Here is an 18,162-nt window from a genome sequence, read left to right on the forward strand (position 1 = left end):
AAGCACAGTTGACTGCATGCACATTGTACAACTCTCCTGGGCTGCACAAAACAGATTTTCATATTGGGACCTGGCTCAGGTCCTGTCAAAAAGAGTGTCCCCAAGATGTCCCAAAAGGATGGACAGGACTTAAGGAGGATAGGCAGAGAAGGAACTTTGAAATATACAAATAGATTTACAGAATGTGGAAGATTTAAAATACAAAAAGCAATTAGATGCTTTTCACTATGGTTTCCTTTCTTCCTGGGAAGTTCCACAACAAAATACAAACAACTGATCAGTATTTTAATTATTTTATATGCAAGCACAAGTTTCCACTTGTTCCACTAACCAGAAAAGTTAGTGTTTTTAAACAAATTCTGATACTCTTGCTGCAAAACTTACTGAACTGAAAGCTGTGAGTTTTGATCTCAATATAGACGTTATTTGTGTTTGTGAGATTTGCCCTAAGAACTCAGTATCAAAACTCAAAGAATCTCATATCCAAGTCCCTGGATTTAGTCTGTGTAGCAATTTGAATAACCTTGAGTGTTGGAGAGGAGCAGCAATATATTGCAGAGCTCAACTGAGAGCTGAAAATGTGAGTTACGCTTTTATTATTTCTGATATTGGTTGGGTTGAGTATGTCTGTTTGAAACTCCATGTTGGATCTGAATCATTTATAATAGGTATTGTTTACTGAAGTTTGTCTGCCCCTGATCAATTTATTTCACACCTAGCTGCATCTGATCTCATATCTAAGATGAATGCCCAAGAGCATTCAACAATCTTTTTGTTTAGAGAGTGAATATGCCTGATGTTAAGTGGGTTGAAGGTATAGGATTCCCCCTGAAAGTAGCCGCTCCTGTGTCACTACTGAATCCCTCACTGATAACTACTGACACAGATTATTGACCAACCAACACAATTCAGGCACCAGCAACAACCCTCCCTACTAGACTTGGTTGTGCCAAATAACCCTGAACAAATCCTTTCTACTTCCTATCACCCTGCAATCAAAAGCAGAGACCATACTTATTTCTTGACTGCAATACAGGTGAACTTCAAGAAGGAAAATAAAGTAAAAAAGTCATTTACAGATTATTAATTGATACCAGGATCTGTCAAAGGTTAAAAATGGAGTGTGGTTAACAGTGGTAACATAGAAAAAAGCTGGGAGAATTTAAGACAGTAGTTCTAGCTCTAGAAAAGAAACACACCTGGGTATACTGGTCACCCTTGCCAAAAACACTCCCCTTCCTACCCAAATATGTCAAAAGGGCTAGAAGGAAGGAGAAAAGAGCCTGGACTAAATATGTAAAGTGCAAATGTGATAACCACTATGATACGCTCAAGAAATACAGAAACTAGCTAAGAAATTTGACTCAGAAGATTGTAGGAAACCATGAGGAGGCAATTGCAGGTGATGCAAAGAAGAATCCAAAGAGGTTCTGGCACCATATTTCAGCAGCTAATCCCTCTAGAGATGACATCCCAGACATCATGAAAGAGGATGATACAAAGATCCCAGAGGCTAAATAAAAAGTGGGTTTGTTCAACTCTAAGTTTGGTACAAATTTCTCCACTCAGCCCACAGCTAACCCTCCACCCATTTTACCAGAGCAACCAATCTGAGAACCAATGTACATGACAAGTATAAGTATAGAGAATGTTCTGAAAAGGCTTAAAAGACTCAATGTGAATAAAGCTGATGGGCCAGATAACTTACAATCCTGACTGTTAAAAGAAGCAGCTGAACAAATTGCTGAGCCAATAGCAGTGATGTTTGAAATGTCACTCACTTCCAAAGTCCTCCCAAGTGACTAGAGGCAGGCCAACATCAAGCCCATCTTCAAGAAAGAGAGAAAAGACCAAGCCAGTAATTATCATCCTATAAGTCTTACTTCAGTTGTATGCAAAGTCCTTGAGAGCATCATAAATGATGCACTGGTCACTCACCCCTCACTTGTGTCCCTCAAACTCCCCACCCTAGTCTATCAAAGGAAGAGAGGAGACACAATCACTACTTGAAAACTGCTTGGGTCATGTCAAGTTTTCTCTTCATCCTTTGCAAGTATGAAAATAGGTCACACAAAGAAGCTGCAAGTCCCCTGTTGCCATTGACATGAGTGCTGATACTTATTCTCTGTACATATTGTCTCTCACTGGAGCATCCTCTCCAAAGCCACTATCCAATCCCAAACCATAGATGCTTTCAAGACAGGAGTTGATTGTGACTGGGCCAATGCAGAGTGCAGGCTAACCTTGGATGCCAAAGCATAGTCATGTCACACTGCCAGCAAGATGTTCTACAGGTGGCACCTTATCTCCCTGGCCATGCAATTTAAGGCAAAATAATGACCTAAATTATTGGTCAAGTGTTGTAAAATGACACAGCAGTTCTAGTTGTTAAAAGTATGACAGGCTAAAATTGTAAGATTTTAATGGATATTCCAAGGTAGATTACTGAGGATTAGAATAGGTAATTGCTTCTTGAATATTTAGTCAATCTCATACAGCAGGCTGAAGAAAAAAAAACATACTCTTTAGTACTGCAGCCTCTAATGTCTACTATAATGGTATAATTTTTGCATCCAAAATTGTAGCAATTAAACCCCATTTTAATTTACCAAAACCTGATAAACAATTTAGCAACTACTCAAGACTATGTATCAGTGTTAGAGACTCAGGATGTTGTTTCTAATGATTGATAATAATGAAGTGTTAGCAATCTCAATACATAAATATTAACCTTTTTTTCAAAATCTAGTCATCTTTTCAGCTTTTCTAATGGAGCTTTAAATTCTTTACAGGAATGATTTTTAGGTACCAGTTGAGTATTGATCCTGTTCTAAACTAAGCCCTATAATGACAAAATTCTTACTTCATTCTGTATGGGAAATTTCTATTTATATGATTTTAGAGTCACTTCTACTTTAACTGCATCCCTTTTGAAATGGAAGCTTATAACTTATCCAGGAAGTAGAGTGGAGGAGCTGGGATCTAGCAAAACTGGAAGTGACCTGCAGAATCCCTTGAATAAAAACTTTCAGAATGTAATTATGTAAGGACACAGTTAAAGTAATTTTTTACTCAAAATAGGAACTATATTCAGCAGCTATCATGCTTTTTTGTGCTCATTTTGAACAAAAACAATGAAACAGGCTAGCTCATAGCCATGGGTGTATGGAGAGGGGGGGGGCAGCTGCCCCCCTAGAACTTCAAATTTACACTAGATATGGCTTATATATTTGCACATTCGGGGGGGGGGCGGTGAAGTTTAAACTTACCTCTCATTTACATCAGAAATAAAATTTACCTCCACCACCACCCCCACCCCGAATGTGCAAATATATACCCTGAATTGGTATAGAAAGGTATGGGGGTAAAATTCGTTTCCAACAAAAATGATTATTATATTTGGAAAGATCATAAAAAAAGGCATCAAGTGGTATGTTTACTTTATTTAAAAGAGGTCTTTTACCCTACCTATTGAAACTTTGACAAAACCACATTTTACCTTAATTTTTGGTTATCAGTTTCTTTTTCTCATGGTTTTAGTTCTGAAAATGCAATTATAGATCTTTGAGTGGAATTTTAAGTCATATCAATGGGTGTTTTCTAAATATAGGAAATGTATTTGGGATTGAGCAAAGTTGTGAAGCTGAAAACAGTTTTCTTGTACTTCATTTGGTAAATTTGTTGTAATTAAAATTTAGCTAGGATGAAAGTGAATACATCATTTGATGCCTTTTTTTATGATCTTTCATGATTCAATAATTGCTTCTGTTGCAAATTGCATCTTGAGCCCTTAAAGGGGCCCAAAGGTATTTTATATGAATTATGAAAGAGCATAAAAAAAGCATCAAATGATGTTTTCACCTTCATCCTAGCTAAATTATATGGATCCACTGCAAAGTTACCATGAAATTTACCCACCCCCATCCCCTTAATGTGCAAATATATACCCTGAATTGGAAACAGCAAAGTTTTGAATAGCAAAATTCAGTGCTATTTTTGTCAATAGCATTTGAAAAACTTGAAACCTGCAAAAAATCATTTATATTTCTTTTGCCCAATAAATGAGGTTTGAATTGTTATAAATAAGTATTTTTGGAATATATTACTCTTGAACAACTTATTTATAAACTAGCCTAGTGATATGTTTTTAATAGCTTTTCAGTAACTTAACTACTGTTGATAACTTTTTGTGTGGTTACAAAAATGAAAAACCTTTGGGGCCCCTTTAAGGGCTCAAGATACAATTTGCAACAGAAGCAATTATTAAATTATGAAAGAGCATAAAAAAGGCATCAAATAATGTTTTCAGTTTCATCTGAGCTAAATTATAATGCAACCTGCAAATTTACCCTTCATTTAAGCAGAAGATCTGTTTTGAAAGGTCTCACTTTCATAATACAAAAGATTTAAGGTCATCAAAGGTCACTGCCCTTAAGAGGGAGAAGAATGTATGTAGGCACTTCAAAATGCCATTCCAGGACATACCTCAGTCTATAGACATATACCTGAATGTTTCATTTTCCTAAGCTAAGCCCTTTCCAAGGCAGCAAAAAGTAGCTAAATTAGAATTTTACTAGGCTATATGCTATCAAGCCTAATTATAAAGGGACATGGCACAATTGTCATGTTAACAACAATTAGCCTATTTTTCTTCTTCTATTTAACAGCAGGCGGGCTTTTCAGTAATACTATTTAGCCCTTTTCCTTTTGCTTCACTCTGTGGGCTACAGAGCTACTGGCTTGATTGCCTCATATTTATTAGATATATTCAGATATCTTTCAGCAGATCTTTCGACTCTAGGAGTTCAAATATAATATTATAGATGTCGATTTATATAATATGTGTGCATTTATAGTTGGATAGTCTCTTGGCTTATAGTGTGATTTTGTGTTGTTTGAAGTATTTTAACAGTTTTTAAAGCAAGGTATGTTGTGCAGACGTCAGCATATTACATTCAAATAGGCAATGGTCAATTGTTTCATTATTCATATTACAATGCCTGCAAAGAGGGGACAGAGGAATTGAACCACTTGAATTAGAAAGCTTATATGAGAATGCAAGGAAAATTAGTCCATTTGTTCCAGAACGAATTCTATGATAAATTTTAGAAAGATACTTATTGGGAAAGGGGGAAAGGATAGGATTAATCTTATTAAAATTAATATCTGATAGCCTCCATCGGTAAATATCTCTAATTGGGATTGGTCTCCCACTTGGCTGGTCAATATTTATAGCATTTTTTGCTATTTCATCAACCTGATGATTACCACTTATGCCAGAGTGGCTAGGAATGTACTGAAAGTAAGTTTTTATGCCACTTGAAGCAAGATTATCAATAATACTGAGACAATGATAAGTGTCAATGTCCAACTTATATTGAGGAGCTGAGGCCAGCAACTCAAGGCTTGATAAAGAGTCGGAATAAATGATAATATTATTCGAATTATCAATCAAAGATTGGTTTTGCTTAAGGTGTTCTAATGCCATGATTATGGCATTTAACTCAGCAGACATTATAGATAAATTATTAAATAATCTCTCGCCCATTGCAATTTTCAGGTGAGGAAGGAAAACACCACTTGCAACCTTCTCATTCATTTTTGACCCATCAACAAATATTTGGAAGTGATTTTTATAGGTAATTGTATTAAGTTCTGCAAATTTTTTCTGAACAAAAGCAATGGGGGTTAAATCTTTATTCCATTTTGAAAATTCAGTATTTATTAGGGGAAATGACCAATTCCATGGAGGGGATTGGGGGAAAGTAGGTGCAATAGACTTTGCTGGTACAGGGAACTTCTTTTGAATATTGGCATACTCATCTGCAATACCTCTATACATGGCTGGATTTCTTAACCAATTATGTAATGTGTGTGAGCTATTTGATTCAATTTTTGTAAGATGTTTTATCAAGAGAAAGCTACGTCTCTCCCTTATTGTTGTTAATCCACTCTCCATAAGCAGAAACTTGGTGCTTGTGGGTTTCCTAAGACCAAATATGAGACGTATTATATCATTTTGTGTTGTTTCAATTTTTTGCATCTGGGTCTTTGCACATGCACCATAGACAATGAGCCCATAGTCAATATGGGGTCTTATATGTGATTTATAAAACTGGAGTAAGGTTTTCTCCTTACAACCCCAGGGTGTGGAAAGAAGTCTTTTTAGTATATTTGCTTTTCTATAACATTTTTTTATTGTGTTTGAAATGTGGAGGTGGAAATTAAGTTTTTGGTCAAGCATGAGACCTAGGTAATTAATATTATTATCTTCTGGAATAGTTGTTTTATTTAGAGTTAGTTTTGCATTAACATGGTTTCGCTTCCTGTGAAATTGGATTATTTTTGACTTGGTGGGTGCAATGGGTAAATCTGAATGTTGAGAGAATTTTTCAAGCTGGAAAAGTGACTTTTGCAGATTTGGCTGTGCTATCTCAAAGGTGTTGCCAGATGACCAAATCACCAGATCATGAGCATATTGTAGATTTGTGTGGGGTAGGTTCATGTCCCAGAGATATAGGGCAAATGGGAGGCAACTGAGGACTGCTCCCTGAGGTAGGCATTTGGTTATTGTCTTTTGGGGTGAAGAGGCTGAACCAACACAAACAATGAAACTTCGCACTTCTATGAAGGATTTAATAAAGGATACTAGCTTGGGAGGTACTCCAAGGTTTGCAAGTTTATTTAAAAGGATTTAGTGGTTCACATTGTCATATGCTCCTTCAAAATCAAGGAAAGCTGCCACTAGGATATTATTTTTTGAGAAAGATTCATTTATTGCATTTGTTAGCAAAATGAAAGCATCTGTTGAGGAGTGTTATTTCCTGAACCAAGTTTGATTGTGTGGGATCATGTTATTTTTCTCAACAAACCAGAGGAGTCTGTGATAAATCATTTTCTCCATTATTTTCCCCATCTCAGGTGTAATCATTATGGGCCTATAAGACTCAGGGTTATATTTTGGTTTATTTTTCTTTAGGATTGGTAGGAGGGACGAACATTTCCATATATTGGGGAACCTAGAAGATGCCCAAGCGTGATTATAACAATTTAGCAGTTCTTGTTTGTATGAAGGTGTGAGATTCTTTATCCATGTAGGGTGTATATTGTCATAGCTGCTGCTAGTTTTGGACCTAATATGATGTATTGCATTATTCAATTCCTGGATTGAAAATGGATTAGTTATGCACTCGGATCCTGGGCGTGGTTGGTAACTAGGGTTCATAGGAATTGTGGACAGATTGCTTTGATTGTTTGATGTTAGCTTATTAACAAAAAGAGTTGCAAATAGGTTAGCCTTTTCAATATCATTGTCATAATGGGTATTATTATGTAAAAGCTCATACAGGAGTGGGTTGGGAGAAGTCTTTTTCCCACATATGTGGCTTATGACTTTATGTATAATTGGCTCATGCGTTTCTCTGGAGAGATTATTTGCAAAATTATTCCAGTATTTATATTTAGCATCTATTATAGTCCTTTTTAGATTAGATTCTGCTTGTAATTTTTTTAAATATGTAGTAGGTGTTGGTTTTTTTATGAATTCTGTCCTAGCTGCCTTTTTTATCTTCCATTTATTTAGGCACTCATTTGTCCACCATGCTTTAGGAATTTGTTTAGGGAATGTTTTCTTAGGTGTTGTCCTGGGGATAGCATGATTAGCTGTATTTATTAGTAAAGATGTCAAGGCTTCAGCATGTGTGTCAACTGTTGTGTTAGAAATGCATGAACTTTGGGTGAAACTTGTAATTTCATCATTTAGCTTATTTTGGAAAATAGACCAATTTGCTTTAGTATTGATATATTTGGAAGTATGAGAAGAAGTTTCAGCAGGTTCATTTAGGGAGCAAACTATAGCAAAGTGGTCTGTACACAGACTATCAATTTTATTTATGTAAATTTTGTTCAAAAAATTTAAAGACACAATTTGTAGGTCAATTGTAGAGAATTTGGCACTTTTGGGGTTAAAATATGTATTTAGGTTTGGAGGGGTAGCAACAGCTAATTCATTATTATTTGAAATCATATGCTCAATAAATTTACCAGCTTTATTTGCTGGTTTATTCCCCCACAAAAGGCTGTGGGCATTGAAATCACCACAAATAATGATGTTTTTTAACATATTAGAATTATTTATATAATTAAAGAAATCCTTGGCATCTGAAGTTTGGCCATTAGGGTTATAAAAGCTTATTATGTAGGTTTTTAAATTATTCAGCCAAACACTTATACCAATTGCATCAACATCATTTTCAAAATCTGGAAAATTGATGCCACAAAATTTTATATTATTATTAACTAATAAAGCTACACCACCTCCTTTTCTCTCTGAAGATCTATCCTTTCTCAGGATAGTGTATCCCAGAGACTTAATTTGTTGATTTTGGGTTAAATGAGTTTCCTGGAGGCAAGCAATATTAATGGAATTATTATTCATAAATGATATTAGTTCATTTAGCTTATTTTCTGTGAGTGATCTTACATTCCATTGGAGTATTGATAAATGTTGTGTTGTTGATTTATTCTTCATATGACTGTGTATCAATGTTCAGCTTTGTTAAAAGTAAAGCAAGATCTTTTTTTGCTTGAATGAGCATATCATCTGGGATGTAGATTTCTGCCAATTCTGCAATGATTTTTGTTTTCTGTAGTTGATGTATGTTCATGGCCTGAACTGCATTACAGTTTAGAATGAATAAGCATATATTTGGGGATTGCATTTTTGGTAGTGCATCCTGTTTGTTGGTTAAGGGATTGATTCCAGGTAGTGTTTCTGGTTTGTATCTTCTTGGGAGGGAGGGCCAGGCTGGCCTCATCTCACCGGAAAACAAGGCTTGCTGGCTTGGTGATTCCTTCTGATAGGGATTTGAGCTAGGGGGCTTAGAAGATATTGTTTTATATGGGGTGCTTGATGCATTTGGGGCATTTGACTTGGGGGTTTTGGTTGGTTTCATTACAGGCTTTATTTGGTATTGTTGGGTAGCATTTGCTTCCATTGCTGCAAAGGGGTATGGGATGGCCTTCTCTGTTGATATTTGGAGTGTTAGAGCTCTTTTCTTGTATGCAGGGCATAATGATTTATTTGTAGATTCATGAGGACCTTTGCAATTGATGCATGTAGGCTGGGTGTTTTTGCAAGTTGTCAGCTCTTTAGGATGGAAAGATTTACAATTACTACACTCTTGGAGAATTTCATTGCATTTGTTTGTCGTGTGTCCCAGTTTGAAACACTTCTGACACTGAATAGGCTTAGGTTTGTATTCCTTGTGTGGTTTGATTTGCCCAAATAGGAATAATTTTTCTGGGATATCAATTTTATCCTTTAGTGTGAATAAGAAGGATCTACTAGTTTTTAGGCCAGTAGAGTTAGGTTTTCCAAGTTGGGTAACATCCTCAACTGCATAACCCTGAGTCTTATAGGCCCATAATGATTACACCTGTGATGGGGAAAATAATGGAGAAAATGATTTATCACAGACTCCTCTGGTTTGTTGAGAAAAATAACATGATCCCACACACTCAAACTGGATTCAGGAAATACCACTCCTCAACAGATGCTTTCATTTTGCTAACAAATGCAATAAATGAATTTTTCTCAAAAAATAATATCCTAGTGGCAGCTTTCCTTGATTTTGAAGGAGCATATGACAATGTGAACCACCAAATCCTTTTAAATAAACTTGCAAACCTTGGAGTACCTCCCAAGCTAGTATCCTTTATTAAATCCTTCATAGAAGTGCGAAGTTTAGAAAATCTATTTTTAGAAAATCAGTCAACAAGGGAATCTTCTTCTTCTATTTAACAGCAGGTGGGCTTTTCAGTGATACTATTTAGCCCTTTTCCTTTTGCTTCACTCTGTGGGCTACAGAGCTACTGGCTCGATTGCCTCATGATTATTAAATATTTTCAGATATTTTTCAGTAGATCTTTCGACTCTAGGAGTTCACTTATGAGTTGATAGATGTCGATTTCTATGCTCTGTGTGCAGGTATAGTTGGCTAGGCTCTTGACTGATAGTGAGATTTTGTGGTGTTTGAAGCATTTTAACAGTTTGCAAAGCAGGGTATGTTGTGCAGATGTAAGCATATTACATTCAAATAGGCAATGGTCAATTGTTTCATTATTCATATTACAATGCCTGCAAAGAGGGGAAAGGGGAACTGAACCACTTGAATTAGAAAACTTATATGAAAATGCAAGAAAATTTAGTCCATTTGTTCCAGAACGAATTCTATGATAAATTTTAGAAAAATACTTATTGGGAAAGGGGGAAAGGATAGGATTAAATTTATTAAAATTAATATCTGATAGCCTCCATCAGTAAATATTTCTAATTGGGATTGGTCTCCCACTTGGCTGGTCAATATTTATAGCATGTTTTGCTATTTCATCAACCTGATGATTACCATTTATGCCAGAGTGGCTAGGAATATACTGAAAATAAGTTTTTATGCCACTTGAAGCAAGATTATCTATAATACTGAGACAATGATAAGTGTCAATGTCCAACTTATACTGAGGAGCTGAGGCCAGCAACTCAAGGCTGGATAAAGAGTCGGAATATACAATAATATTATTTGAATTTGCAACCAAAGGTTGGTTTTCCTTAATGTGTTCTAATGCCATGATTATGGAATTTAACTCAGCAGACATTATAGATAAATTATTATATAATCTCTCGCCCATTGCAATTTTCAGGCGAGGAAGGAAAGCACCACTTGCTATCTTCTAATTCATTTTTGACCCATCAACAAATATTTGGAAGTGATTTTTATAGGTAATTGTATTAATTCAGCAAATTTTTTCTGGACAAAAGCAATGGGGGTTAAATCTTTAGTCCACTTTGAGAAATCAGTATTTATTATGGGACTTGACCAAGTTCAGGGAGGGGATTAAGGGAAAGTGGGTGCAATAGACTTTGCTGGTACGGGGAACTTCTTCTGAATGTTGGCATACTCATCTGCAATGCCTCTATATATGGCTGGATTTTTTAACCAATTATGTAGGGTGTGTGAGCTATTTGATTAAATTTTTGTAAGATGTTTTGTCAAGAGAAAGCTACGTCTCTCACTTATTGTTGTTAATCCACTCTCCATAAGCAGAAACTTGGTGCTTGTGGGTTTCCTAAGACCAAATATGAGGCGTATTATAACATTTTGTGTTGTTTCAATTTTTTGCATCTGGGTCTTTGCACATGCACCATATACAATGAGCCCATAGTCATTATGGGGTCTTATACGTGATTTATAAAACTGGAGTAAGGTTTTCTCCTTACAGCCCCAGGGTGTGGAAAGAAGTCTTTTTAGTATATTTGTTTTTTTTATAGCATTTTTTTATTGTGTTTGAAATGTGGAGGTGGAAGTTAAGTTTTTGGTCAAGCATGAGGCCAAGGTAATTAATATGACTATCTTCTGGAATAGTTGTTTTATTTAGAGTTAGTTTTGCATTAACATGGTTTTGCTTCTGGTGAAATTGGATTATTTTTGACTTGGTAGGTGCAATGCGTAAATCTGAATGTTGAGAGAATTTTTCAAATTGGAAAAGTGACTTTTGCAGATTTGACTGTGCTATTTCAAAGTTGTTGACAGATGACCATAGCACCAGATCGTCAGCATATTGTAGATATGTGTGGGGTAGGTTCATGTCCCAGAGATATAGGGCAAACAGGAGGCAACTGAGGACTGCTCCCTGAGGTAGGCCTTTGGTTGTTGTCTTTTGGGGTGAAGAGGCTGAACCATCACAAACAATGAAACCTCGCACTTCTATGAAGGATTTTATAAAAGATACTAGCTTAGGGGGTAGTCCAAGGTTTGCAACTTTTTTTAAAAGGATTTAGTGGTTCAAATTGTCATATGCCCCTTCAAAATCTAGGAAAGCTGCAACTAGGAGATTATTTTTTGAGAAAGATTCATTGATTGCATTTTTTAGCAAAATGAAAGCATCTGTTGAGGAGTGGTGTTTCCTGTATCCAGTTTGAGTGTGAGGGATCATATTGTTTTTTTCAACAAACCAGAGGAGTCTGTGATAGATCTTTTTCTCCATTATTTTCCCCATCACAGAATTAATCATTATGGACCTACAGGACTCAGGGTTCTCTTTGGGTTTATTTTTCTTTAGGACTGGTAGGAGGGACAAACATTTCTATATATTGGGGAACATAGAAGATGCCCAAGCGTGATTATAACAATTTAGCAGTTCCTGCTTGTATGAAGGGGTGAGATTCTTTAGCCATGTAGGGTGTACATTGTCATAGCTGCTGCTAGTTTTGGTCCTAATATGATGTATTGCATTATTCATTTCCTGGATTGAAAATGGACAACTTATATACTCATATCCTGGGTGTGGTTGGTAAGTTGGGTTCATAGGAATTGGGAACATTTTGCTTTGATTATTTGATGTTAGCTTATTAACAAAAAGAGTTGCAAATAGCTTAGCTTTTTCATTATCATTGTCATAATGGGTATTATTATGTATAAGCTCATACTGGAGTGGGTTGGGGGAAATCTTTTTCCCATAGATGTAGAGTATACCTTTATGTATAATTGGATCATGTGTTTCTCTGGAGAGATTATTTGCAAAATTATTCAAGTAATTATATTTAGCATCTATTATAGTCCTTTTTAGAGTAGATTCTGCTTGTAATTTTTTTAAATATATACTAGGTGATGGTTTTTTTACGAATTCTGTCCTAGCTGCCTTTTTTATTCTCCATTTATTTTGGCACTCATTTGTCCACCATGCTTTAGGAATGTGTTTAGGGAAGGTTTTCGTAGGTGTTGTCCTTAGGGTAGCATGATTAGCTGTATTTAATAGTAATGATGTCAATACTTCAGCATGTGTGTCAACTGTTGTTTGAAATGTATGAATTTTGGGTGAAACTTGTGATTTCATCATTTAGCTTATTTTGGAACATAAACCAATTTGCTTTAGTGTTGATATATTTGGGGGTATGTGGTAGAGTTTCAGCGGGTTCATTTAGGGAGCACACTACAGCAAAGTGGTCAGTACATAGACTATCAATTTTATTTATATAAATTTTATTCAAAATATTTAATGACACAATTTGTAGGTCAATTGTGGAAAATCTGCCACTTTTGGGGTTGAAATAAGTATTCAGGTTTGGAGGGGTAGCAACAGCTAGTTCATTATTATTTGAAGTCATATACTCAATCAATTTACCAGCTTTATTTGCTGGTTTATTCCCCCACAAAAGGCTGAGGGCATTGAAATCTCCACAAATAATGATATTTTTAAACATATTAGAATTATTTATATAATTAAAGAAATCCATGGCATCTGTAGTTTTGCCATTAGGGTTATAAAAGCTTATTATGTAGGTTTTTATATTATTCAGCCAAACACTGATACCAATTGCATCAACATCATTAGCAAAATCTGGAAAATTGATGCCACAGAATTTTATATTATTTTTAACTAATAGAGCTACACCACCTCCTTTTCTCTCTGATGATCTATCCTTTTTCAGGATAGTATATCCCAGAGAATTAATTTGTTCATTTTGGGTTAAAATAGTTCCCTGGATGCGAGCAAAATTGATGGAATTATTATTCATGAAAGATATTAGTTCGTTTAACTTATTTTTAGCGGGTGATCTTATGTTTCACAGGAGTGTTACTACCTATTTGGTTGGTGATTTATTTTTCATGTCACTATTCATCAATGTTCAGCTTTGTTAAAAGTAAAGCAAGATCTTTTTTTGCTTGAATGAGCATATCATTGGGGGTGTAGATTTTTGCCAATTCTGCAATGATTTTTGTTTTCTGTAGTTGATGTATGTTCATGGCCTGAACTGCATTACTGTTTAGAATGAATAAGCATATATTTGGGGATTGCATGTTTGGTTGTGCATCCTGTTTGTCGGTTAAGGGATTAATTCCTGGTAGTGTTTCATCTTGGGAGGGGGGGGGGCCAGGCGGACCACATCTCCCCGGACAGGGAGGGTTGTTGACTTGGTGATTCCTTCTGATAGGGATGTGATGTAGGTGGCTTAGAAGATGATGTTTTATACTGAGTAGTGGATGCATTGGGGGCGTTTGACTTGGGGTTTTTGGTTGGTTTCATTATGGGCTTTATTTGGTATTGTTGGGCAGCATTTGCTTCCATTGCCGCAAAGCGGTATGGGATGGCCTTCTTTATTACTATTTGGAGTGTTAGAGCTCTTTTCTTATATGCAGGGCATAGTGATTTATTTGTAGATTATTGTGGGCCTTTGCAATTGATACATGTAGGCTGAGTGTTGTTGCAAGTTGTCAACTCTTTAGGATGGTAGGCTTTACAATTACTACACTCTAGGAGAATTTCATTGCATTTGTTTGTTGCGTGTCCCAGTTTGAAACCCTTCTGACACTGGATTAGCTTCGGTTAGTAGTCCCTGTGTGGTTTGACTTGCCCATATAGGAATAACTTATCTGGAATACTATTTTTTTCCTTCAGTGTGTATATGAAGGATCTACTAGTGTTTACGCCATTAGAGTTGGTTCTACAATTTGGGCAACGTCTTCAACTGGGATAGTGTTGCCAGTCCTATCTGAGAGCCCTTCTTTTAACTCCTGAATGGATATCTCTGGGGGAACATTATCAACTACTATTTTTGATGGTGATTGTTTTGGGTTCCATTTAGATGCATTAATTGGGGTATTCAGAAGGGATTTTAGGTTAATTATTGTGTCTGCTGATTTCTGATCTTGGACAGCTATTAGCAGAGATCCATCACAGTTAATATTAAGAGAGAACATTGATTTTATCAATTTGAAAATTGCAATCCTTATTGCAGTAATCTTTTTTTATTTCAAAGAAGGTAGTAGGAGTAATTTTAAGGTAAATTCCTAAGTTTTTGGAGGGAAGATCTTGGGCAGGGAGAGGGGAAATGCTTTTGATTGGGGAGATTTTTTCCCTTTTTTTAGAGCTTCTAGAAAGGACCTCTTGAAACCCATTATCATCATTTATGGTGACATTAGCCCCTACAATTATCATTGTCCTATTCTCAGAATTGGAGCTATCATTTGAACTTTGAGATAGTGTGCTTGACCAGCCAAGATGGGTATCACTGGCATTTGAGGTAGGATCTGGGGGGACTTTTTTTTTGGAGGACTAATCATTGCCTATTGGAAAAAGCTTTAAACAAAAACAAAACTAAAACAAGAAGGGATAATAGAATGATATCAAACAGTCTGCACTATACTATTGGGAGGAGAAACGCCACAGTATAGCCCTGAGGATGAATTGAGCAGGATTGGTTTGGTACAACTGCTGATTAAATGCGATAATATTTCACAAAAAAATTTATTTTAAATTTCTTATAAAGTTGCTGCTGTATGCTGGAATCAAAAGGTACTACCCTTTAGCTATGACATTTCTTCCATGAGAATAGGCTATGACTAGAATTTTGCCAAATATTAAATGAATAAGCATATGTGATGACTTTCCAACTCAGCCTATGGTTTTTGATGCAATAGATTTTTACCTACTTTTTAATAATAACCTGTGGACAGAGAAAACTGATAAGGGCTAAATGAAGGTAAAATTCTAGGCCTACTTTAAATACTTTTGGCTATCTTGGAGAGCAGTTAGGAATCCCAGGAAGGTATTTTGAAGTACCTACCTCAACTCCTTCTCCCTCTAGAGGGTCCTGAAATCTGCCTACATAACAGGTCTATATCTATTAAAATTTTGACAAAAAAAAATTTTACCTTAATTTTCAGTTATTAGTTTCTTTTTCTTTGGCTTTAAGGGCTAGGCATGGTATAAGTTTAGAATTGTAGCTCTTGATAAGGAGATATGTTAAGAAAACAATTCTTACTTTAAAATATGTATAATGATCCTAGTTAACATATTATCCAAGGGGAGAACCTTTATCATCAAGTCTTTCCTCTATAAATCCATCTTTTTCCAGCTTAAAAGAAAAAAATAAAAATATTCTCCATTTTAAAAAGGAATGGGTAATTCTTTTTAAATTGCTGCTATGAGTTGCCAAATTAGTATTCTATAGATAGCATTCTTATTCTGTTTTTTTTTAATGAGCAGTGGCAAAAATACAAAATTAGCATGGCAAAATTAGCATTAGCAAAATACTAACAACAGCCAGGATAGCGCTATCTATAAAACAATTTGTTTGGGAATTTCTAGCCACAATTTCAAAAGATTTACGCATTGGATCTCAGCATGGTGGTTTATTGTAAACTTTTTTCTTTTAAGCTGGAAAAAGAAGGATTATTAGTGGAAAGAATTGATGATAAAGGTTCTCCCCTTGGATAATATGTTAACTATGATCATTATACATATTTTAAAGTAAGAATTGTTTTCTTAACATGTCTCCTTATCAAGAGCCACAATTCTAAATTTTTACCCTAGGCACACATAGCTGATTTCAGGATCTGATTTCAGCAAGGGTGTATTCCATGTCAAGTGATTATAATTAATGATGCTAAGAGGCAGGGCTTAGTGATGTTTTTCAGTGATTAATGATCATTAATTACAATTAATTTATGATAACCATTAAATAAGATGGTAAAATTCTACTTTAGTTACTTTTACCTATCTTGGAAAGGGGGAGGTTAGGAAAATGAAACTTTCAGGGATGGGTCTACAGGGTAAAATATGTCCTGGGAAGGTATTTTGAAGTACTTACCTCCTCTCCTTCTCCCTCTAGAGGATTCTGAAATTTGCCTACATGACAAGTCTATACCTATTGAAGTTTTGACAAAACTATATTTTACCTTAATTTTTAGTTTTTAGATTCTTTTTCTCTGGTTTTAGTTCTGAAAATCCAATTCTGTTTTTTAAGTAGTATTTTAAGACATATCAATGTTAATTTTCAAAATTTAGGAAATGTATTTGCATATCTTTAAAACTCTATATATCAGGATTGAGCAAAGTTGTGAGGCTGAAAACAATTTTGTTGGATTTCATTTTAAGCAGAAGATCTATTTTACAAGGTTTCACTTTATAACACACAGATTTTTAAAGGTCATCAAAGGTCAGGACCCTCTAGAGCAAGAAGGAGTGGAGGTAGGTACTTCAAAATACCTTCCCGGGACATACTTTAGCCTTTAGATCTATCCCTGAAAGTTTCATTTTCCTAACCAAACTCCTTTCCAAGATAGCCAAATGTAGCTAAAGTAGAATTTTACCAGATGGTAGTTCTGAAAATGCAATTCCTGTTATTTGAGTAGAATTTTAAGCCATATCAATGTTTTTCTTCAAAATTTACGAAATGAATTTGCATAGGCTATCTTTAAAACCTTATAAATTGGGATTGAACAAAGTTGTGAAGCTGGAAACAATTTTGTTGTACTTCATTTAAGCAGAAGATCTATTTTGCAAGGTTTCACTTTTATAATACAAAGATTTTTAAAGGTCATCAAAGGTTAGGACCATCTAGACGGGGAAGAAGTGGAGGTAGGTACTTCAAAATACCTTCCCATGGCACACTTTAGCCTGTACACCCATCCCTGAAAGTTTCATTTTCCTGACCTAATCCCTTTCCAAGATGGTCAAAGTGGCTAAGTGGAATTTTACCTAAATGAAGGTTAAACACTGAATAGTTTAAAACTCTCAAACAAGATTTTCACTTACAAAGCTAGACAATTTCTAGATTTCTCAATACCCAAAAGAATCCAATAGTGGTTTTCTTCTTTTCTTCAATAATATATGTAGTGTCAGGATTGCGATGCTAAAAATAAAATAATTCCCATATTACGAAAAATTCACTTAAGGTAGGATCAGAAACATATCATTTCGAACAAATTCAAAAGAAATTTCATGGAGGGATTCCTCTTGATTTTTTCCCACTCAACCCAATAATATATAGGATTTTTTATTTTATAGACTTAAAACCTAACATTCCTTATATAAGGATAAGATCAGACCACTAGACGTGACTGGGCAAAACCAGACAACTAGAGCAGCTCTATAAATAACAGCACACATAGATTGAGATCTGGGTGTGTAATTTTTATGAGGCAGGGGAAACTGCTCCCTCTCAGGATTGCCACCCTGACCTGGAAGAATTTACTAAATCGGAGAGGAAAAATTTACTAGAACGCATCTGTTCTTACTAAATGCTCAAAAAAAATTTTTTTCCATCAAGCATCAATTTTTACTATAGGAGGATAATCAATATGATTTTCAAAATCTTTTTTC

The 18,162-nt window shown here is 35.3% G+C and overlaps 1 protein-coding gene across 4 annotated transcripts in view; it reads right to left on the reverse strand.

Moving 5' to 3' along the window:
* The window catches only part of mrj (DnaJ heat shock protein family (Hsp40) member B6 mrj), a 117,127-nt gene extending 99,435 nt beyond the window's left edge, over positions 1-17,692 (reverse strand). For 2 of the 4 annotated variants that reach the window (XM_089093417.1, XM_089093414.1), the window contains exon 1: positions 17,596-17,692. The gene's annotated coding sequence lies outside the window, so the exon portion shown is untranslated. The remainder of the gene's footprint in view (positions 1-17,595) is intronic. The other 2 variants (XM_089093415.1, XM_089093418.1) reach the window with 2 other exon arrangements.
* Positions 17,693-18,162: the final 470 nt, after the last annotated feature.

The sequence above is a fragment of the Artemia sp. Qi Xiang Cuo genome, chromosome 8 (genome assembly GCF_049724085.1).
Source record: "Artemia sp. Qi Xiang Cuo chromosome 8, ASM4972408v1, whole genome shotgun sequence".
Lineage (NCBI taxonomy): Eukaryota > Metazoa > Arthropoda > Branchiopoda > Anostraca > Artemiidae > Artemia > Artemia sp. Qi Xiang Cuo.